The sequence below is a fragment of the Hylobates moloch genome, unplaced genomic scaffold, assembly GCF_009828535.3.
Source record: "Hylobates moloch isolate HMO894 unplaced genomic scaffold, HMol_V3 SCAFFOLD_7, whole genome shotgun sequence".
NCBI lineage: Eukaryota > Metazoa > Chordata > Mammalia > Primates > Hylobatidae > Hylobates > Hylobates moloch.
The window spans coordinates 95,225,673-95,251,095 of NW_026652282.1; positions in this window are offsets into that span (position 1 = coordinate 95,225,673).

Below are 25,423 nucleotides of genomic sequence, written 5' to 3' on the forward strand. Positions count from 1 at the left end.
TATACAGATCCAGTCCAATCCCTATCAAAATATCAATGATATTCTTCACAGAAATATAAAAAAATACTAAAATTTACATGGAACCAAAGCTATCCTGAGCAAAAAGAACACATCTGGAGGAATCACATTACCTGACTTCAAATAATACTACAAAGTTATAAGCAAAATTGCATGATACTGGCAGAAAAATAGATGCTAGACCAATGGAACAGTATAGAGTACCCAGAAATAAATTGATGTATCTACAATGAACTGATTTTTCACAAAGGCATCAAGAACATACACAGTGGAAGAGACAGTCTCTTCAGTAAATGATGTAGGGAAAAGTGGATATCCATATGCAGAAGAATGAAACTAGACCCCTATCTCTCACCATATACAAAAATCAAATCAAAATGAATCAAGGACTTAAAATCTAAGACCTGAGGGATGAACATACTAGAAGAAAACATTGGAGAAACACTGTATGCGTTGTCTTTTAAATTCTACACCAAAATTAAAAGTGCTTTATATATAATGATTACAGTATTCTATTGAGACCACCATGGAATTTTTTTCAAAAAAGTATCTCTGAGAAAGGGTTATTATACAATCTTTAGTTCAGATTAAAGGTGTTTCTTCATTTTGCCAAAGCCATCCCATAAAAAGTAAACATTTCAAACTATTATCAACTGGTTTTCTTCTGATTACTAAAACTCTTCTGTTAGGCCATTTCAGACTTACCTATATCTTTTAAATTAGAACAGGTAACTAAGCTGTTCCCTCTCTGCTATTTAATCTACTCTTCTCATTACCTCCTACCATCAAGCTTTTTTCTCCACATATCTTTTATAGCCCTTTCACTACTGTGTATCTCCTACAACACGTATGTCTCTATGCTTCTTCAGTAGCTTCCAAGGTAACTGAAGAGAAAAAGAAAAACATAGTGAAGTTAAATTCTCTTTAGTCAGGCTTCCCAAGGCCCAATTTATTGTCCACCTCATTACTGCAACCATTCAAGTCTAGTTCTGCTGCTCACTCCAGGCTAATGTGGGTGTCATAGTATTCAGAAGGATCAAAGACACTGAAAACACTTGCCCTCTAAAAATTGATTAACTTCACTCAGATCTCTATATGCTTCCAAATTTCCCTTTATGTCCAACTTGGAAAACTTAAGAAAGACTTAAAATTTCTGCCTGCTTACTATATGCCAAGTTCTTTTTTCAAATATTGTACATGCAACCTGGTATTTAATTTGTACAGAAACTTATAAGTTAAGTGTTTTTAGTGTTCCTTTTTTACTGATTAAAAAACTGAAATTAGGAGAGGTTGTTCTTTGCCAAAGGACACACTATTCCTATGGAACACAGTCAAAATTAGTAAAAAGAGGATTATCTATGGACCAAGGAGCCAAAAATTCATTAGACATGAAGCAAGGATTGTGATTAATCTGATTCTGTGTGTGTAAGGTTGAAAAATGCCTAACATCGGCCATTTCTTCAAGGACTCCTGTTTGTTTTTAAGTATAGTATTAGAAACATATATGTGGGCAATAGGTGTAATTATTGCTACTGGGGTGCTATTGCTTCTAGGTCATCTCAGCTGACAAGAAATGCAAGTGTATATGCTAATCCCTGTGTATACACATATTTACAAGTATTTCTATCTGTAACTATCTGTACCTATATTAAGCTAAACACACGTTCGTGTTGATATCTCCTACTATAAAGCCTCCTACCCTTGTTTATTGTAAACTCCCACCCTAACAGTGAGAAACATGATTCCAACCACCTGCCATCCATTTACTTAATTTTTCAATTCTAGTACATATGTATAGTAGTATTGATATAGTTAACCTATGCCTCCAGGACGGAAAAATCTCTTATCAACTAAAGCTTATTGCTTATGAACACTTTCTTTTGCTTTTAATCTTGGAGTCTCTATTTTCTTCCGAAGATTTTAGGTCAACACCTTTGTCCTTTACTCCCTTTAGTGAGATTGTTTCACGCACTTATAATACAGTTAGATTGATTTGTCACATTCTTCATTCCATGCCAGAATTCCTTTTCTCCTAGATAATGTTTTAAAATTTAGATACTTTATGTTTTACTCCTTGTTTTATATAAGTCTATGGGCTTTGATAAATGCATACTGTCATGTATTCACCATTACATTTCCGTACAGAATAGCTTCATCATCATCAAAACAAAACCAGTGCTTCATCTATTTCATTCTTCCTTTCTTTTCCTGAACCACTGGCAACGCCTGACATTTTTTTTTTTTTTTTTACCATCACTATAGTTTTTCTTGTTTTAGAATGTCATGCCATTGTGATCATAAAGTATATAGCCTTTTCAGACTGACTTCTTTCACTTAGTAATGTGCATTTAAGATTTAGTCATGCCATTTCATGACTTAATATTTTATTTCTTTTATTGCTGAATAATATTTCATTATATCAACATACCACAATGTGTTTATCCTTTGATCTACTGAAGGGCATCTTGGCTGCTTTCAATTTTTGTTAATTAGCAATAACAGTGTTATAAACATTTTCAGGCAGATTTTGTGTCGACCTAACTTTTCACATCAGTTAGATAAATACATAGGACTGGAGCATGGAAAAAGGAAAGTGAGCCTCAAGCATCTTATCATGCCAGAAAGGAAGGAAGTGCTCAAAAAATGAAACAAATCCCACAATAGTGGATGGTATGTCAAAGGGACACAGGAACTGAAAGTGCGCTAAATGGCGAAAGCTGGAATAATTTGAGTAATAAAATAAATAAATTAGCAGTGTATTATAACCCAAAGTAAAAAATAAATATTCGTGAGTCCATGTTACCATAAGGAAATGACTGGATAAATAAATGAAGAAGAAGAATCAAATTTTTGTGCAGAAAAATTTGAAATAATTTATGTCAATACTACTTCCTCAGTGAGGAGGAGCATAACTCTGTGCTCCTTAAGTGGGACATGAACATACTCATTTCTTTCCAAAGAGTACAGTATGGAAAGACGGAAAAAGAATAGCTATACAGTAAAGAAACCTGACAATTGCTTCTTTGGCCAGGTCAACATCAACAGTGATAGTGATGTTTATATCATGTACCCTTGATATGATGTGATAAAAAAGGCACTTTACGTCTGTGTTCTTCCCATTCCCATAATTCCAGACTAATTATTTAAAAATTATCATATGTATTCCAATTAAGGAGCATTCTACAAAATATCCAACTGGTAATTCTCAAAACTGTCTAGGTCATCGAAACAAGCAAAATTTGAGAAACTATTACAACCAGAGGAGCCCACAGAGCTACGATGACTAAATGCAATACCTTAGCATGGATGGGATTCTGAAACAGAAAAAGGACATGGGATAGAAACCAAGAAAATCCAAATATAATATGGACGTTAGTTAATAATAATTTGTCAGCATTGTTTCCTTAATTGTAACAAATGTACCATACTAATGTAAGATGCTAATAAGGGAAACTAGGTGTGGGGTACACAGGAATTATCTATAATATATTTACAATTGTTCTGTAAATCTAAAGCTGTTCTAGAATTTTATTTGTTTGTTGTTTAGATGCCTCAGTTTGGAGGCACCATATACTGATCCTTGAAAGGAAGTGATCAGGTCTCTCAGAAGGAGAGAAGAAAGTGACTGGATAGTTGACCTGGTATTTATATTATTGGGAGGCACTGGCCCTATCTAATGTTGGATTTCTGGGCTTCCAGTATGCTGTTTTCCTTTGTCTCTCCTGTTCTCAATCAATATTTTAGTGCACTCTCCCCAGAAAAGGGCTTTTGGTGACTTGGAAATTAATGAGTTTCATTCCTCTTGCCTGAATTATAGATTTAACTGTAAAAGGCATAGTATCTTATTTTATTACCAGTACCCCCAAAGCATAACCCTAGTTTGGGGAGAGGTCTGATCTTTATGTGGTTTGAGTAGTAGAATAGAACCACCAATTTGTTTCTGGTATTGCTAAACGAACTAGACTTATAATTTTGTTGTTGTTATACTACATATAATTGCTGTTTTGTTACTTTAAAAATTCAAATATTTGTAATTTTATCTGGTTTGACCAAATAATAATGCCAAGAATAAAAAAGAAGAAACATTTATTTCAGCATCGTGTTAAGGGTTTCCATGGATTATATGATTCAATACTAATAGTAATACTATAAGATAGGTACTATTAATGTCTCTGTCTTATAGATTAGTCAAATAAGACCCAAAGTAGCTACCCAATGTCAGATATATTGAAAGAACACAGGATTCAGATTCACTTTTGATGTCTAAACTAGCTTTCTCTTCACAATAGCATACTAAAGGGTGAAAGTCATCTATATCTGTTACATATACATCTAAAAGTCTGTTACATTAAGGGGCTACCTGTTGGCAATAGGTATACTAGGCTTTTTAAAAAAAAAATTACTGGCTCTGGACTAGCCTATACGGGTATAGGAAATTATTGGTGTTGAAAGCCATGCTTTTACTTTATGGGCATTGTCTGGGTGGAGACATGAACTACAGTTTTGTAAAAGCTTTTCATAGTGATCTATGAGGCACCCTATTTCTCTAATGGTACGGGGGTAACGAAAAGGTTGTGAAGCTAACGATTTCTTGCAACCTTTTATCTGGTCCATTGGCTTGAAGGTACATAAGAAGAATAGGTGAACATACTTTTAAGAATGTTGAAAAAGTCTGCACTCCAAACTCCTATATGCAACTGCCTGCTTGGCGTCTTCATTAGAATGTTGAATAAGCATCTGAAACTTAACATGTCCAAACGTAATGCCATCTCCTCACTCCCTTTCCAACCTCCTGCAAAATTGCCATCTCTTTCTCAATCTTCCCCATGAAACTGATTGGAATTAAATTTTCTCAAGTTAATTTACTTACTCAATTTAATATTCTTACTCAATTAAAAAATCTTGATTTCTCTTTCTAGCTTATTCCTTATATCTAATCCACGAGCAACTCTTATCAGCTCTATTTTGAAAATGCTTTTCAAATACAACTACATCTTACCAGTTCCACAACTATCTATCCTCCTTCTAGGCCTCAATAACCTCTCATCTGTATTTTCTTCTTACTGCTTTACTTGCTTTCATTGTTGTCCTCTTACAGCCTATTCCTCACACAAAATGTAAAATAGTTTTCACTTTTTAGTGTGAATTAAGTCATTACATTTCTTTGCTTAAAGTCTTCTAATGGTTTTCATTACAGTATAAAATCTAATCACTGTCTCCTGGTTTACAGGTCACTGATAGATGTGTCTTCATCTTTGTCAATCCCTTCCATATTCATTTAGTCCCCAGAGAGTGATCTTGTTGCTGGTCCTCAAACAGAGCAAGCCTGCCCTTCCTCAAAATATTTTCTTTTGTGTTCCCCTAGATCTTTATTTATCTGAATTCTTTCACTTGTTTTAGCTCAAATGTTACTTCCTCAGTGAGGTTGCCCTTATTTGATGTCTTTCATCTCTCTCCTGCAATAGCTCTTTATGGTAGCATTCTGTTTCATTTTCTTCACAGAATTTGTTACTATCTAAAATTACAGTATTTATTTATAATGCTCCTAATGAGACTAGGAGTTAGCAACAGTTGGTGCACAACACCTCTGAACTTCCCTGAGAGCGAAATAGCATAATAAAAAATTATATGATTTGAAATGAGACAGACAACTTTAAATCCCAGTTTTGTTGCCATCTGTCTGTGTGACTTTGAGCCAGTTGGTTAATTTTCTGGCTTTTGGTTTTCTCATCTGTAAAACAGAAATAAAAATGAGACATCAAAAGGTCAGTGTGATGATTAAAGAAGATGAGGCTAGTGCCTCAGTGTAGTAAATGGTACGTAGTAGATGTTCAACTTTTCCTTCCCCAAGGTTCTGGTATCTTTCATCTAAAAACATCTGCTCTTTGTTCTCATCTTCTGGCCTAATCTCACTTCCTCATGCTCGGATCAAAGGCCACTGGAAAATTTTCCGGTGGTAGTGATATCTCTTGAAATGCCCTCCAGATTCCTCTCTGTAAAGTGAAGGCAATGTTAGTTCTTACTTAATAGGGTGGTTTTGAAAATTAAATACAGTAATACATATTGAACTCATAAAATAGTGCCACCAGGAATTATTAGTGCCATAAGAAGTATTAGTGCAATAGGAAGCACTCAGCAAGTCTTAACTTTACCATTAAGCACATCCCTTTCCAAAGTGGGGGTAGAGAGAAACTATGAGTTTTCTACATCACATGGCGGTTTCTTCAAAGGGTCTCATGTAGGTGATTCTCAGACTTTAGTGCACAAAATTGATATGGAGGAGATTTGTGAATTGCAGGCTCTATGGCCTCACCTCTGTGCCATCTGATTCCTTAAGTATAAGATATGGTCTATTCACAAAACACTTGAGTTGATTCTCCACAAATCACACTTAGAAAAAGTGATAAAAATGAACATACCTGATTTTAGTAGACATTAATAATTTACAAGATTTTAAGTGTTTTGTCAGCAGTAAAGGATGAGAGGTATTTTAGATCTTTTTTATGTTCCACAAGGTCATAGAATCTCTTTATTTTCTCCTCTGTAAATCTGAAACAGCCAGTGCTACTACCATCATGTATCACCAGTAAAGGAATAGCTACTGATGTAGAATTAAAAGGCAAAAAGGACATGTGAAAATAGGTAGTTATAAACTTTCCAGGATCAAACTGAGGCCTTTATATGAAAGAATTTCAGCAATATGAGTGATGTCATGGATTTTCTGTGTATTGTGTGTGTGTGTGTGTGTGTGTGTGTGTGTGTGTGTGTTTGATGTTTTCTTGGCAAATAAAAAGCAACAGTGACTCCTAATGCATCATATACATTTTGAGTCTAATAATTGCTTTTGAGGTATCTCATTCAAACATTTGAAGGTAATAGGAGATGCTGGTTGAAAAGTTAAGCATCAGTCATATCGGTAAAAGGACAATGGTATTCTAAGTTGCCCTTTTGATTTCTGTGGCTTTAAAATTTATTCATTCCACATTTTTCCTCTCAAACAGACCTGACAGATGAAAATACCACTTTCAGCTTTGTTGTATTTTTTTCTCACCACAGGCTCCCAAGCATATTATCTTATTGGCTCCCTGGTGGTCTGCCTTACTGACAAATATTGTCTATTTGAAAGCTGGCTTCCATGTTTGCTTAACTTGATTTTGCTTCTGCTATTGTTAGGGAAGTGAATGTTAAGTTAAGCACTAAGAAATAATAGCTGTTCTCTTGAATAGTCTTGTCCTCTAACAGCTCTCATCAGCAAGAACATGTTCAGTAGATATCTCCATCATGATTTATAGCTGTCTATTGTCTAACATCTATCTATCTGTCATCTATCATCTATATACATTTTCTGTATCTATATACACAAAAATGTGAAGTATTTTGTCAACCTTCTGTTCATCGGCTAGGAAAGAAAATGAATAAGTGAATGGAAAAAGGAAGGAAACTTACCATATATTTTCATGTATATAGTGGTTAAGATTATGAATTTTCTCAAGTCTGGTAGACCCAGATTTAAATATTGGCTCTAAACACTGTATGACTTTGGGCAATTACACAAATTATTTTAGGCCCAGTTTCCCTCTGTCTGTTAGAAGGGACAATAATAAAACCTTTTATAAACAACCTGGAGGGAGTGTGGGGAAAGCTGGCTGCGGGGACCCGGTGACAGCATGAGAGCTCCAGATCGACTGCAAGAACAAACCAGCAATCCCAAGAGGACCCACAGACCCTCTGAAGGAAGTAGACTGCCCCTGTAGGACCCAGGAGACACCCCAAATACTGTGAGTGCCCCAACTGTGGAAGTGGGAAAGGGAGACCCTACTCTCCCTAACACTCACTCTCGGGAATCAGGCATGCAGACTTCACAGGTGGGGGAAGAACTAAAGCCCTTTTCTTTGGCAGTTGGGAGGTGGGTAGCCTCGGGCAAGTTTTCAAGCCCCTCTCAGCCTCCTCCTGGAAACAGACTTGGGGCTGTTGCAGGGGACATGATGGGAGTGAGACTAGCCCTTCGGTTTGCGTGGGTGTGGCCTGTGACTGCTGGATTTCCCCCACTTCTCTGACAACCTGCATGACTCAGCAGAAGTAACCACAATCCTCCTAGGCACACAACTCCAGTGATCTGGTAATCTCACCCCCATACCCCACAGTAGCTGCAGCAAGACCCACCCAAGAAGAGTCTGAGCTCAGACATGATGAGTGTGCCAAAATCTCACAAATCACCACTAAAGAACTTACTCATGTAATCAAACACCACCTGTTCCCCAATAACCTACTGAATTTTTTTTAAAAAAGAAAGTCAAGCACCTGATCAAATATAGGGCTTATCATATTTTTCTCTGTTAACTCACATATTTCAAAATGCGAAGGGAGTGTACAAAGGGTGATGGAGATAAATTTTGACTTCAGGAGATCTTTCTGTAGTAGAATGATTTGAATAAAATCTTTAAAAGAAATGTGTGAGCAAAACGAAACAGTGAGGCATTATGCGTAAAAGAGATTCTGAGTAAAACCACAAAGTTAGGAGAGTGAGTGGTATGTTTGGGTAACAGCTGCTTGTGTTGGGTGGCTGAGGTTGATGGCGGAGGTCAGTATTAGATAAAACTGAGGCTGTTTACTGGGATTATTCTATAGAATAATAAGAAATATCAATTTTACATCATAAATGGTGAAGATCTTGTTAAGGGTTCCTGAGGAGAGATGGGATATGAGAAAGTTTGTACTTTAGAAGGTAATTGTGATGATATATAGGGTGGGATTGACGACAGAAAGCAAGACAGGAGTCTAATGTGATAGTGTAAGTGTGAGATGGCATAGGCTTGAACTTAAACTATGAGAGAAGAAAAATCAAGGTTAAGAAAATGTACATGGAAGAGGTGTGTGGAGAAACCGATCCAGTGGTAAGAGTGCGGGCATATTGAGCAGTTGTGATCTGACTGGTAAGAATAAAACAAGAAGAGTGGACAATCACGAGAAGACAAAGATAGACAGAGTCTTGAAAATAAAAGTGGCGGGCAATGTTAACAGGAGGACCAAGGCAGTACTGTGAAATGTGGGGATTTGGAGTTCCAAAATGACTTTTGCAAGAGTTTCAAGAAGAGCTAGGGGCAATCAAGTGAAATTCTAAAGACATCTATAAAAATGATTTGAAAACTGATTTTTATATCCCACTTCTTTTGTTAGTAAAGACTTCATGCTTACGCATTCTTGTCAAACTGTTACAGAGAAATAATTGCAATGTAAATTACCTGCTTTCAAAAAGCATTTTAATTAGATATGATGAGACATTTATTGTGTTTTAATTAACAATAGGTGATTTGAGGGAAGTATTGTTGAGGTACATTCAGCTTAGAAGAGTTAAATATTATTGCTTTTTAATTATGTCAAAATTACTGAAGCAGTGAATCAAAGTAGACAAAAAGCTCTGAGGAAAGTGTGAAGTGCTGAAGGGCATACTATCAACACTTGAAGTAACATCAACACTAGCTAGAGGACTCTGTTGATTCTATTTCTGGGCAGAGCAACTGACAACAGTGTGTACAGCAGATGCACTGTATCTCCAGTGTTAAGTCAAAAGCTTTAATGGGCCCCCGTTTTCTTCCAACTCAGTCCTGTATTGCTTTTACATCACTGTCTTACTCAGATGGCCATAAGCACACTAACACTACCTCTATTTCTGTATTGCTGCCATCTGCTGAGAATTTAGCCACAGGTCCAAAAGCACTCAAAAAAAGGGAACTGACTGGGTGTGGTGGCTCACGCCTGTAATCCCAGCACTTTGGGAGGCCAAGGCAGACGGATCACCTGAGGTCAGGAGTTTAAGACCAGCCTGGTCAACGTGGTGAAACCCCGTCTCTACTAAAAATACAAAAAATTAGCCAGGTGTGGTGGTATGCACCTGTAGTTCCAGCTACTGGGGAGGCTGAGGCAGGAGAATTGCTTGAACCCAGAAGGCAGAGGTTGCAGTGAGCCGAGATTGCGCCATTGTACTCCATCCTGGGCAACAAGAGAGAAACTCCGTCTCAAAAAAAAAAAAAAAAGAAAAAAGAAAGAAAAAAGAAAGTGGAAGGGGGGTGTGGGGAACTGTTGGTACTTGGAGGTTCGGATGTATTTTCAGACTGTTCCTAGGACTCCACATATTCAGGGAAATTGAGCTCTTGAGAATGATGATAAGACAAGAGGAATCTCAGGCTGTTTAAGCACATGCTACCTGCTTAGTAATTGGTATGATAACTATTTCTTATAAAGAGTATTTGTGAGTAAATTTTCTTATTATTCCTAGTATTATTTTCCTATTATTTCCTAACACTTTTCATCCCACTGGATGAAAAAAAAAAAAAAAAAGGACTATATGTAGTTCTTTACCTGGTCCTGCTACAGACCTTAGAAAATGCTTTTGAACTTTGGGGTGAAGGCTAAGGTACAGCTGTGATCCAATAACACGGCAGAGATAATTGGTCCTTACGAAGATTTTTAACTCACAACTTTGCTATTATTAGCACCAGCTGAGCTCACACAATAATCCACAAATTCATTTCAGAATGGTAGCAAGGCATAAAATAATTTTGTCTACAGTCTATCCTTGATCTATCAAGAAAGCCAATGCCAACTTCTAGTTAAACATGGTAGAGTGAACATGCATTAATCTCTGCTCCCTTCTAAAACCCACTAATAGGATGAAACGACATAAACCCACAGGGAAATAGAGAGCAGCAGAACAGACGAGATGCTAACACAATTTTGGAAGTTGGAAAGCAGGTAAACAAATGGCAAGCCATGGGGCGGAAAGGAGAAAGGTGAAACCTAAGCTTGAGGGGGCAGGACAAAGATTGTGGTGGGACATAAAGTTAAGAAGTAAAAAAAAAAAAAAGCTAACAGGTACTTTAGAGTTTAGGAAAGAGGTAGAAACTGAGGTACCTTATAGCTCTGTAAGGCAAATGTTAACAGGATCGTGAAGGTCTGTTTAAGAAGGACAACTGCCAAATCCTCTCCCAGACCATGTACTTTTCATCCACACCCACACATACCTCTGGGCAGAAAACTAGAGATTTATTCTCCAAAGAAGTTTAAGTAGCAGGACCTGGACTTGGAGAAACAAGACAAAGCTGAGGGTAGTGGTCCTATACTGAAAACAGAAGGATTAAGAGGGAATCGACATACTACACAATGAGATCCCCAGACCTTTCTGTAATTTAACTCTGGGAAATCTAGCAGTCCAGTTTAAAGTTCTCATGCAGAAATTAGAAAGATTCCTCTTTAGAGAAATTTTCCAGGCTGGTAACAAAGGTCTACAGAGAGTAACAATTTAGAGATCCCAATGAAACAGCTGTGTACTTATTAAATCAGTGTACAGTGAAGTACATCATTTGGTAGGCCCTGCTCAAACACATAAAGCTATTGATAAACACTTTTTGTCTCAATCTTAAATTAAAAATGAATAATCAAGGAATGACATTTGAGGAAAAGCTCCAACATGAAAAGCAGAAATCAAAACAGAAAAGTAAGTAAGAAATAGAGTGACACATGGAACAAAAAAAAAGCCTTAATATTTTCATAAAATGTTTTAAAAGGGCTATTGAATAGCAGTATATCATAATGATTAAAAAGGTAAGGATATAGGCTTTTGAGTTAAACTCCTTAAGTTTGAATCCCAACTCTTAACATTTAGCTAGTTCCATGACCAGGGACATGTTACATAAACTCCCTCTTTCTCAGTTTCTTCACATGTAGAGTGAATATAATAAAAGCACCTCATAGGATTATTGTAAGGATATAATAAATTAATGCATGTGAAGAAGTGTTTACACGAGTTCTTGGTACATAAAAACTTCTCAATAATTATTCTTAGTTGTTAGGAGTAAAAACGTGGAGGCCGTCCGATTCCTCTCTTTGGAAGATTGTGATTTCATTAGAGAGGTAGTGATTATTAAGCTGCATTCAAGAAACAAGAAATGGATTCTAGCAACATAGAAAAAGAGATTTCAAGAAAGATCGACTGAGTGCGGCGGCTCATGCCTGTAATCCCAGCGCTTTGGGAGGCCGAGGCGGGTGGATCACTTGAGGCCAGGAGTTCAAGACCGGTCTGGCCAACATGGCGAAACCCTATCTTTACTAAAAAGACAAAAATTAGCCAGGCATGGTGGTGCACACCTGTAATCCCAGGTACTCGGGAGGCTTTGAGGCACTAGAATCACTTGAAACTGGGAAGCAGAGGTTGCAGTGAGCTGAGGTGGTGCCACTGCACTCCAGCCTGGGTTACAGAGTGAGAAAAAGAAAAGAAAAGAAAGGAAAGGGAAAGGGAAAAAAAGAAAAGGGAAGGGGAGGGGAGGGAAGGGAAGGGAGAAAAGAGAAAAGAAAGAGAAAGCAAGCAAGCAAGCAGGCTAGCTAGCTCTTGGATGTTAACCAAAGCATGGCCTAAAAGTTTACAAAGTAGTTGGAAAATAAAGTTTAATAACATTTTGATTTGCATTAATTTCCAACCTAAAAGTCTACACTCAGATTGTTAAATATGTGCATTAGAATGAGGATATTTTCAGATATTTGATGTCTTAAGAATTTACCTCTCATGTATCCCTTTCTAGGAAACTCTGGATGATGTACTCCGTCAAAATTAGTTGGGAAACCAAGTTAGAAAAGAATATGGGATCCAGGAAACACTGGATTCAACAGAACAGAAAAGAGAAGGGAATTCCCTTGATGTTATGGGGGAAGCTTTGGGATGAGCACCTCATAGCAAGTCCAGACAGCTACAGTTCAGAACAGAGCAGGAGGACAGAAAGCTCCCGAAAGAATGACAAGCAGAATAAAGAAAGGAAGCAAGGAACAGTATGACTATTTGACATGGCTGAGAGGATTTTCATGTCTCTTATAGAGAACTTAGCACTAAGTCAGTGAGTTATATTGATGATAAAGTGAATGGAATGGAAAACTAAAATCATGTTGAATTCCAGGTAAAACAAAAAATTGTGAAAAAAGGAGGTAATCATGGCACCCTGCATCCTTTGGCAGTGAATAGTAGTTATATAGTCCTGACAGTTTAAGTACTGAATACTAATTTAACCTAAATTTATTATATAAATCTATGGTGCAGATGGGGCAAGGGGAATGTGTGTGTGTGTGTGTGTGTGTGTGTGTGTGTGTGTGTGTGTGTTGTGTATAAGACAGTGTGTAAAAGTGATGAGTTTTTATCTTCCATAGCAGGAAGATAGATGATGGAAAATATACAAAACTGGAAATTTAGGAAAAAACACTATAAGCATGTTATTAATATTTACAATCACAGAGGTAAAAACAAAAAGAAACAGCTCAAATAGATGAACATTTTCTATGGAGAGAAATCTAGGATGTGGTGCAGAGGGGCAGGGGACCTGTTTCCTGTTATAAGCCTTACGGAATGATTGGAGTTTTAAACAACGCAAATATACTAATTTAATTAAAAACACTGTTTTTTAAAAAGCAAAAAAGATACAGAAAAAAATGAATGCCACATTTCTATTGTTTCTCTGATAGAGGGATAGAAAATAAATATTGGTTTATATTTTGCATCTTTGCATGTTTTTTCCCCTATACTGCAAGGAACTTTTCTTTGTGTGAAGGTGACTTTGAAATCAGTGGGAAATTCTTACTTAAATGTACTGCATGGGGGTGTTGCCCGACCTTCACAATCTGACTCATGAATGGAAAGCAATAAGATGTCAAATGTGCATGCTGTTTCTTCAAAAAACAAGCGCTTTTTGAAGTTGTTGTGGTAAGTAATGGACCATTAGCCAGAAATTTCATTTATAGAACATCTTAATGTTCAACTGGTCATGTTAACAAATGCCTCTTGATCATGTTGATGGTGCTATTATATTTTTGTTATTGACATTAAGGACCCATCATAAACTTATTTTCTGGCATAAAGGAAGCCTGCTCCTTCCAAGGAAAACTATTTTCTGTGTCATTGTTTGGAAAAATTACAGTTGTTTATAACTAAATTCAAACCTATTTCTTAGGGAATTTATTAATTTATTATTTAGTGTGTGCTTCTACTTCCAAAACTTTACTGTTAATAAGGTTTTGAAGAATTGCTCTTATATATAAAATAAAAATTTTCTTTAAGATATTTGAATTACTCATTCATGCCTGACATTTGTTTAGCCACTGTGTCCAATTGTCTTTAAACTCAGAAAAATATTTTTTGTTATTTATATGAACATTATTAAATACACTCAGAGAAATATAGACTAAATCACAAATAGGACGAGTGTTATGAAATATTTATAACCTGTGTCCGTCTCATAACTGCAAAAACTATATAGATTTTTAAACTGCATTTTTTGTTTTTAATTTGCAATAGATGTGAAAATCAAACTTCAAATTTTTGTGCATGCTTTTAATTATTTAATTATTGAAAAATATTTATTTGGCTGCAACGCATGGTACTCACAGTACTAAAATGGTGGAGATGTGATTAAAAAAATGAGAACTGTAGGATCCCTTCTTTAAGTCGGGAAGAAAGAAAAAAAAGTAAGATGGCAATATAAAGAGTTGCAAGTTGTATTCAATGCAGTGAAAGAGACAAACAAGGAGCTAAGCTAAAAGAATAATGAAAGAATACTTTTAGACCAAGTTTTTAGGAAAGGTCTTTTTGAAGAAGTGACATTTAAACTTAGACCTAAAAATTGAGGAGTTGGCTATGTGAAGATGTGCGTAGTGGTAGTGGAAAGATCATTTCTGACAGAGGAAGTAAAACCTATGAAGAACCTCAGGTGGGAAAGTGCTTGGTGCTTTACAAGAAGAGAGTCGAGTCGTCATCTTTTATAAGAGAAAGTTGATAGATAATACCTAAAAGTCAGTAATCAATGAAGAGCAGTACAAGCGTGTTTATTTCTAAATATGTGGCTAAATACTAGAGCAAGTGTCACAAAAGTGGTTGGAATAGCGTGATCAAGGGGAGAAGGACAGGAAATCAGATTGGAAAGTTGGCAGGGGCCACATACTGCAGGGAATTCTAAGCCCTAGTAAACAGCTTGACTTCTACTCTAAATGCGATGGGGAGCCACTGCTAGATTAAATCAAGGGAGTGACATGAATTGATTTACATTTTAGGAAGATCATTTTTTTTGTTTCTGTGAGTAGAATGGATTGGGAAAAAAACAAGACTGGAAACAGGGAGACAGGGACATTGTCGGTGACACAGAAATGATAGTGACTTGGATGAGAGCAGTGTCAATGCAGATGGAGAGAAACTGATGGCTCAAGATATATTTTGATGGTGGAATAGCAGGTCTTCTTAATTGATTGGATGTAGAGGTGGGAGACAGGGTGGATTTGATGATAACTGTTAGGTTTCTAGTTTGGAGGAGGAATATGATGCCATTTACTTAGATGAAGAATACTAGGATAATAGGGAACAATCAAGAGATTTATATAAAGGATGTTAAGTTTTTGGTGTCTTTGAACCATCCAAGTCGAAATGTCAAGGAGGCATTTTATTTTAAAAGACTAAGGCTGTTTCTGATGCTCTATTTCTGGGGAACAATGAACACACTTAACTTTTTAAATTTAGCTCCATACAAGGTAAATGAAGTACAAATACCAGTTGCTAACCTTTCATACTTATTATTCAACCATCTATGTTAGGCACTGTAAGAATTGCCTATTTACTTGTCTATCATATCTATCTATCTATGTATCTATCTATCTATATATCTATATCTATGTATGTATGTATCTATGTATCTATCTATTTCTATCTACTATCCTATCATCTATCTCTAACTATCTTATGTCTCTATCTAGTTATCATTGAATATAGCTGTATATCCACCTGCTACTAAAATTAGTTTGAAATGGCTTATGTTAAAAGACACAAATACAATAGAATTATTAAACTAAATCATCAGGGTTCCATGGAGAAGTGGGGAAGAAGTTGACAGGGTAACAATTAAGTATGATCCCTGTAATGACTGTATTTTCGGAACTGAAAATCGTTACTTGACACATAATTTGACAAAGGCATTTTTTCTCCATAAATTTGCAAATGTATTTATAGAAAAAGTTTTGCAAAGGTGGAAAAAAGTATATGTGTATGTATATGCATACATGTATATATCTATATATGTATGAATCAACAACTTGTTTTGAAAAACACGAAGTCAAAATTTCATATATTGTCTGTGAATCAGGTTTCATACTTTTTGGCCAAATAGGAAAAAAAGCATAGTGCTTTCTAAGATCTATTTTAGATCTTACCTAATATTTATCTCCCTTTTCTTAGCTCATCAAGGTGACAAGTGACAACGAAACTTTCACTTACCTGAGGGAGAACTTGATGTCCTTTAGTTCACTCATTTCTTTATTCATTCATCTATTTAGTCAACATTAATTGATCACTTATTATGTGCCCACTACTTGGCTAGAAACTGGAAATACAGAAATAAATTTATAGTTAAATTCTGTAAAGTTAAATTCAAGGACTTCACAGTGTACTAAAAATGTTATAATGGTTGACATTTATTGAGCTCATAATTTGCACTAAGTACTTTCTGTATATTTTATCATTTTACCTACATAACAACTCCATTAGACAGTAAGTTTATTTTTTAAATACCAGGAAATAAAGGCACAAGAAGGCCTGGTTCAAGGTCAGATAGTCAGTGATGGAGCTGGAATTCAAATCCAGGCGATGGGTTCCCAAAGCTATGGTCTTCATTACTGTGTTCTTCCTCTTGGATCACTAACCTGAGCTTGTGATATCTAGCTGCTCAGGAAAATGCCTGATAGGACCCAAAGAGCCTGAAGAAGGAGAAGGATGTTGACTAGATTTTGTTAAACTCTTTAAACTATATTGTTTCCCCTTCTTTTGTTCTCTCCCATGTCCCCAGATCTTATCCCAAACTGAAAACTTGTACACACACACACACACATATACGCACAAATCTACCAGTTTCAGGAAATAGTCTTATTGACAAAACTGCAATAGAGTAAACACTTGGGGCTTGGGTTGTAAACGCTTGTGGTCTCTTAAGGACAAAACCCAGGACACATTTATGCTGAAGTGATTTCAAACACTAAAATAATTATTATGTTCCTATAACATAAACAAATCTTGGATTATCACAGATTGGAGAAATAGCCTCTAATTAGTTGGAGTGTTCTTTTGTCTGGACAATTAGGAAGGTAACAGGAAAGCCTCACATCTTACTCCAAATCACTTTTCCCACCTTTTATCAAGTTGCCTGAAATTACACTTTCAGTAATCATTCCTTTGGAAAAAAGTATTGCCATTTCCAAACATTAAGCAAGTACTTCGTCAGCATGTTGGAGTGTGTGAAACTATTGGATGGCTATCTTTTCAGAGAACAAGGATCAGAGGGAACAACTGCTGTTGTAGTGGCAGGTGTGGGGTAGTAAGGTATCTTCAGAGCTTGCATATTTTGCCTATTTTCAAATGCCTCCTAGGGTTGATTTATACTGCAAAACATAGAAGGGTCATCAAAAAATAGCCTAAATTTCTCTCATAAATGTATGTATAAGATTAACCATTGCAGCTTTATTTGTAATAATAGAAAAAGATGAAACCAATCCATATCCTCTTCATAAAGGGATTGTTACATACATAAATTATGGCACATGTACACAGCAGCTGAAAAAAAGAATGAGGAATATATATACTCTATATAATATATAGAATGAGGAATATATATATTCTATATACTGATACTGAAAGATCTCTAACATATGTTGTTATGTGAAAAAGGCAAGACTTAGTACAGTGTTTATAATCCATCTATTTTTTTTGTAAGAAAGTGGTGAAATGAAACTATATATTCCTCTTTTCTTATATTTGTGTAAAGAAATACTGCAGTGATAAATCATCAATGGATAGGGGCAGCAACAGAGGAAACGAGTGAACTAGGGTAGGGGTGGGAGACAAACTTCTCCAATTTATTTTGAACCACATGAAAGAATCACCCATTCAAACTATAAAAATATCAAAACATTAATTGCCCCATGAAAATTCTACCTAAGGAACGCTTTTACACTGTTGGTGGGAGTGTAAATTAGTTCAACCATTGTGGAAGACAGTGTGGCGATTCCTCAAGGATCTAGAGCAGGAAATACCATTTGACCCAGCAATCCCATTACTGGGTATATATCCAAAGGATTATAAACCATTCTACTATAAAGACACATGCACACCTATATTTATTGCAGCACCGTTTACAATAGCAAAGACTTGGAACCAACCCAAATGCCTGTCAGTGATAGACTGGATAATAAAAATGTGGCACATATACACCATGGAATACTATGCAGCCATAAAAAGGAATAAGTTCATGTCCTTTGCAGGGACATGGATGAAGCTGGAAACCATCATTCTCAGCAAACTAACACAGGAACAGAAAACCAAACACTGCATGTTCTCACTCATAAGTGGGAGTTGAACAATGAGAACACATAGACACAAGGAGAGCCTTAGGACAAATACCTAATGCATGTGGGCCTTAAAACCTAGATGACGGGTGGATAGGTGCAGCAAACCACCATGGCACATGTATACCTATGTAACAAACCTGTACGTTCTGCACATGTACCCCAGAACTTAAAAAAAAGAAAAAATTCTACCTAAGAAAATATATATATTTTAGATGAAGCAATGCAGTTTGGGGGTAAGAGTCCTGAACTTTGTATCAGAGTATCTGTGAAGAGATGAATTAATTTTGAGAGAAGTTACTAAGAGGAACTGTCATGTAGTAATGTTTAGCATGGGCTGTGGAGATGGACTGCCTGGGATGAAATTCTGGCTATCCAATTCTTAACTAGGGATTAAATGAGATAATGTATGGAAAGAATCACCTGGCATAGATTAATTGCTCATTATAAAATATAAGATGTCCTTCTGTTTTAAAAAGAATGATGGGGATATTTTAGACCTTATGGTAGAGCATAAGAATAATAATTTTGGAAAGAGTTGACTTAAGACCAGGCAATATAATTCGAATTTCAAGAAGTGATTCCCAAACATGGGACTAATGCTGAGATCAGAAGCTACTTATAGCTGGCCTACAACCATCTTCTACCTGAGTTCCTACTATAATTCCAGTTGAATGTCTTTTACTACGGCTGTACAGGTTGCCAAATTATCTGCAAACCAACAGGGAGAACCATTTCCATAGGGTCATGTCTGTCTAACAAGTATAGTCCTACCTTGTTGCAGCCAGAACAAATCTGATGTCCCATGGTGACTGGAGTCTCCATAGCCTGTGCTGACAACAGCTAATGGGATGAGTGTGCATTTTTGATGCTGAGCAAAGATATGAGGGGTGCATGGAAGCTCTCTGTACTATTTTTGCAAAACATTTGTAAATCAAAAATTATTTCAGAATAAAAGTTTAAAATATATGTAGCTTCACAAAATCGGGATATACAAATGCTACAAAAACATAATAAAACATGCTCAAGCTCATGAATAAGCATGGAAATATATATTAAAACAAAAATGCTTATAAGAAATTTACTGGCATTTTTGAGATGGATACTATAGATACAATATTTCTAACCAACAAAATTACACTGAGACTTTGGTCTCACCCCAGTATTCTAAAGGGAGAAATGATAAAGCTGGGATATCAGTTTCTTGCTTCTCAGACAGTGAAGAAATCAGGAACTGTCTCTCTTTCTTTTAATTTTTTTTTTTTTTGCAATAAGCACATAGCTCCTTCAGTCTGACTAGAATGATTTTTGTCTGAAAGTGCTTTTGTTCATTTGACATACTTAAAAAATTTATTTTGCTTTATTTTCCAAAAAGGCAGTAACAATGTAATTAAGATCAGTTAATCAGTGGTAAGAAAGATAATTGCTATAGTTTTCCGATAATAGTCTTCCTATTGTAAGTTAAGTGTTATTTCAACTGTGCCAGAACTAATCTAAATATTGCCATTTACATCAGTAGATATGGACGAAACCATGATTTAAACAAATGGAAATCACTGGTATGGAAAAGAAAACTTATTAAAGTAAAATAATATCTACCAATTGTATGAACTTTTCCATGTACTCTCAAAGAGTTTCTTTCAGAAGGTATTTTCAAGTTAATAGCAGTCATAACAACAAAATAAAGCCACATTGGGCAGTAATGTGCCTGGGTTTAAGCTTAACATAAATGTAAACCTTGAACAGCTTTACCTCTCTGGACTCTAAGATCTCATCATATGTAAAGGAACCTATTATTTCTTTGGAGGGAAAAAAGAGTTTGGACGAGGAGGTTATAGTGAGAAGGACCCGCTAGTTCGTGTTGTCTGCTTGATGTTAATTTCCTTTCTCTCACAGATTCTCAACCAAGGTCCTCCTACCTCTATATTACCCTTGCCCTTTAGGTAGCACCCCAGATACCTCACAGGTGTTAGGTTGATAAGTGGCACTTATGACATGGCCTGATCCATTTTATAATAAAAATTCCCTCTTTGGTGGCACTTTTAAGTGCTAGTTAGGGTTCAAATCCAATCAATAAATGTTGTAATAGAAATTCCCTCTTTGTTGGCATTTTTGAGTGCTAGTTAGGATTCAAATCCAATCAATTGATGACTCATTAGAAATGTATAGTCTCTCTAATTAGCACATAAATACTTTCCTTCCATAATACTGCCACTTCTCTGATTACTTACATTACCAACCTCTGGCTGGTGAAGCTCCTAGTCTTCTGGAAGTCTTAGAAGGTGAGTTATGTATTAATATTATTTCTACCTTTAATGTTTGGTGGTGGTCATATCCTTATCACAGACTTCCTGTGTGAGGAATCACAGGGGAGGCGGTGCTTTGGGGAAGTCTCTTTAGGGTCTATAAAACAAGAGCTCTCGTTTTCCTCCTAAGTTGAATAGCTCTCCTTTACCCTAGAGAGGTAATGGTAATTAATGGACTCTGGAGCAGACTGCTCCTGCCAGCCTGCTGGCCTTCAAATCCTGGATTTACCAATTAGTAGCATTCTATTAACGCTCTTGTATTTTTTCCTTATCTATAAAATAAGGGTGCTGATATTAGAGTTTTGTGATGATTAAATGAGTTAATATGTGTTCAGGACTTAGAACAATGTCTGGCAGATAGTTAATACTATTCAAGTGGTGGTTGTCACTGTCATTGCAATTATCATCTACATTTCGGGCTTCCTTTTTAAACAATATTTGTGGAAAGAATTTCTCTGTTAAAGTCTTTGAAAATCCTTAGATTATGTGATGGCTCAAGGCTCTTCTTGGACTAACATTCTATTATTGCCTTAACTTACTTTAGGTCACATTTTTCTTTCATGGTGAGCTGGTAATTATATTAAGATGATGTGATTTGATGTGAGCAGCTTTGAAGCACAAGAGTGGTAATACAAAAGGATTAGTACTAAAGGTTTGTTGCCTTTTAATTAAATTATATAAACCAAATCAAAAATGGAATTGCCCCAATAGTGCATTTTAAACTACTTTCAACTGAAGAACATATTCTGCTTTAACTGCTCCTTCTCCATGACAGATTTTAGTCCAATGCAATGAAAGTTAGCTAAAGGATATCTGTAGCCTCCCAAATTAAGTTTGTATGATCCTTACTTAAATTTGTTACTTCAAAACACTCTTCATCATATTGAAGGCAAAGCGATACCAGAGCTAAAACGTTAATGAAAAACCTAATTAACTTGGCTAGGTAGCTTTCTGCTGTCAATTTTACTAGGGCAAAAAACTTACAGAGCATCAGATGATGAAAATGTTGATTTGGACAGCAGCAGACACTTAGCCAGGGGAGCATTAAGAAATCTCATAAAACTGGTGCCTCAGAAATCCCCTCTAAAACTCATCTATGTCAGCCTCCTCCTTCCCAGCTCTCTGATTACCACTGCTGAGCATGACCTCCACTCGCAATGTGCTTTCTTTAATTTTAATGCCAGAGATACAATTATAAAGAGTAAAAAAAAATCTATGTTTTAAAAAGTAAGTCTGTGGATACAAATGTAAACCTGTGTGTGTGTGTGTGTGTGTGTGTGTGTGTGTGTGTGTGCATGCATTTGGACATAAGTGGAAGATTAGCTTAGAAAAATTACTGGCTGTGTCTTACTCAAAATCAACCTAGTGGATGATGTGATATAACCAGACATTCAACTTTTTAAGGGTCTCATTGAGAATGATTCCTTCTGATCTTTATTGGATTATTTAGAAGCTGTACATGCTAGAAAGGCAAGAACATTTAGGTTAACGGCTCACCGGCAAAGCCCGCCTAAGTTGTCCTTATGTGAATGTAAAATGGTCATGGTCTGTATGGAAATTAAAATATTCAAATAATACCTTCTAACTGTGGAAATGAAAATGTATTGTCATACTCATATAATATTTTATGTGTGGGAAATCAATACACACAGTGGTACGTATTCAAGAAACCTATAGATGTTAATATGTATCAAGTCGTTGCTGCTTGCTTTACTTATTGAATCATTTAACCAATATTTATTGAATGCCTACCATGTGCCAGGCACTATGGTAGTGCTACAGATATCGTGGTGAATAAAACAGTCATAATTCCTATTCTCGTAGAGATTACATTGTGATGTAAGAAAATAGCAAGAAACAAGGTGTAAGAAAGTAGCAAGAAAGTGCATATATAGATCAGTGTGCAGGTGCTATAAGAGTAATAGAAATACCTACTTTAGATACAGGGTCATGGCAGGTCATCCTGAAGAAGTGTGCTAAAACCAGATGAAGAATGGGTTGACAATGTTTCAGGCAGAGACGCAGTGTGTGCAGAGGCCTTAAAGGGGCAAAGGGCTTGGCCTATCCAAGGAGCGAAGACAAGTGTGGCTGATGCCAAGTAAGTGATGGAATAGAAGCCTGGGGTGAGGCTGGACTGCAGAAAAAGGCTAGATCACTCAGAGGCTTGCAAATCCACATTAAAAAGTCTGGATTTTATTCAAAACGAATTAGAAGCAAGTAGAGTTTTACAAAGAGTTACATAACGTAATTTTATATTCAGGATCACTCTGGTTACTCTATGTATAATAGAAGAGATAGTCCAGAGAGGAAGTAGGGAGACCAGTTTGGAGGCTTTTGCTGCATTCCAAGTGGTGACAGTGTCAGTGGGAATGAAGAAGCAAGTTGAAGATATATTTTGGAAGTGGAATAAACTGCATTTGGTAGTGGAATGAGTGTGGGGTGGGCAGGAGGAGAAAGAGGGAGGTGTCTCTGTCTTGAGCAACTGGGCAGATGGTGGTATTATTTACTGTGATGTGGAATATTTGCATAAGGACTGTGTTCAGGAGAAATGTTAAAGAATTTGCTTAGGACATGTTAAGTTTAAGATGCCTGTGAGACATCCAACCCACTTGAAATTCCTCCTTTCTGGATGAGACTTGATTACTAAAGCAATTATTCAAGTTAGGCCATAGTTGCAGTTGTATAACAAAAATCCCTTCCCCAGAAGATGTGTTTCTCACAGCCATCTTTGGCAAATGGCAGTTTTATTAGTAATAGAAAAACTACACTTATATCACATGCTTGTTGTAAACATAAAGGGCTAAGTACTCCAAGCACTTACTATGTATATACTATTAGGCACCTTAGAAACATTAGGCCGCAACTGAGCTTCAAACTGTGTGGGGCTGGCAGTGCAATGTGATCCCAGTTGAACAGATGACAAAGATGAGTTTCAAAGAAATAAGTAGTTTTCCTACGCTTATATATCTACAATGTGACAGTGACATGTTTGAAATGGATAAAAGTATTAAAGTATTATTATATACAGTCTGTCTGCCTTATTTTTTAGTTTTTTATTGTATAATATACATAATATAAAATACTAATTTTAACAATTATTAACTATTCAACTCAGTGCTATCAAACGCATTAACAATGTTGTAAAACCATCACCACTATCCATTTTCAGAACTTTTTAATCATCCCAAACAAAAACTCTATACCCATCAAGCAATAACTCCCATTCTGTCTTCTCCCTGTCCCAGGTAACCTCTAATCTACTTTCTGTCTTTATGAGTTTGCCTAATTTAGATATTTTATATTAATGAATTTATACAATTTCATATTAATGAATTTATTCTTCTGTGTCTTCTGACATTTCACCTAGCATAATGTTTTAAAACTTTATCCATGTTGTAGCATGTATTAGAATCATTCTTTTTTAGGGCTGAGTAATATTTTATTATTTTTATATACCACATGTTGTTTATCCATTTGTTTGTTGATAGATGGGTTGTTTCTGCCTTTTAGCTATTGTGAATAGTGCTGCTGTGGACGTTGATGTACAAGTATCTGTTTGAGTCCATGCTTTCAATTATTTTGGATATGTTCCTAGGAGTGGCATTGCTGGATCACATGGTAATTCTATATTTAAGTTTTTGAGGAATCATCATAGTGTTTTCCACAGTGGCTGTGCCATTTTGCATTCTAACCAGCAATGGACAAGGGTTACAATTTCTCCACATCCTCACCAACACTTCTTATTTTAGATTTTTTAAATAAAGCCATTCTCATGGATGTGAAGTAGTATCTCATTATGGTTTTGATTTGCATTTCTGTAATGACTAATGGTGCTTGGCATTTTATCATATGCTCCTTGTCTATTTGTATATCTTCTTTGGAGAAATATCTGTTGAATGTCTTCATTTTCGTTGGAGAAATGCCTGCCCAATTTTGAATTGAATTATTTTTGTTGATTTGTAGGTGTTTGTTATATATATTCTGGATATTAACCTCTTGGTATGTATATACCTGCAGATATTTTCCCTAGGTCTTTACCTGTTTTCGAAATGGGAATCTGTGCTTTTATAGCCACTGGGCCTTTACTGTATGGATCCAAGAAACGGATGGAGAGGAGAATTGAAGAAGCCAAACAAAGGATAAATTGGCTTATGGAAAACTCAAAGAAATACAAGGAAAAAGTTAAATGATCCAGAAGGTGAAAGATGAGGTTAGAGATAGAGAAAGGAAGAGTGAAGGGAGAGAAAGGTGATAAGACTAAATTATGTGAGGAGAGAGGGAAGAAAGATTGGGCATAGAACTTTCGTAAGACATGTGTAGAGTATTTTTTGAAATACAACTTATTTACTGGAAAAGCCAAACTCTATAAATTATAAACCTTAAACAATTTTATTATTTCTCCCTGTTGAAGTTATGAGGTGACCTGAATTTTCCCCATCTGAATTTTGAATTTATTAAAATATTTATAGATACAAATAAGAAAAAAATAAATACATTATCTCTATAATTAGTAAAGCTGATATTAGATATTGTGGGTTGTATGTGTGGGCAAGAAGCCTTTCTTTTTTTTAAAATTTATTTTATTATTATTATACTTTAAGTTTTAGGGTACATGTGCACAATGTGCAGGTTTGTTACATATGTATATATGTGCCATGTTGGTGTGCCGCACCCATTAACTTGTC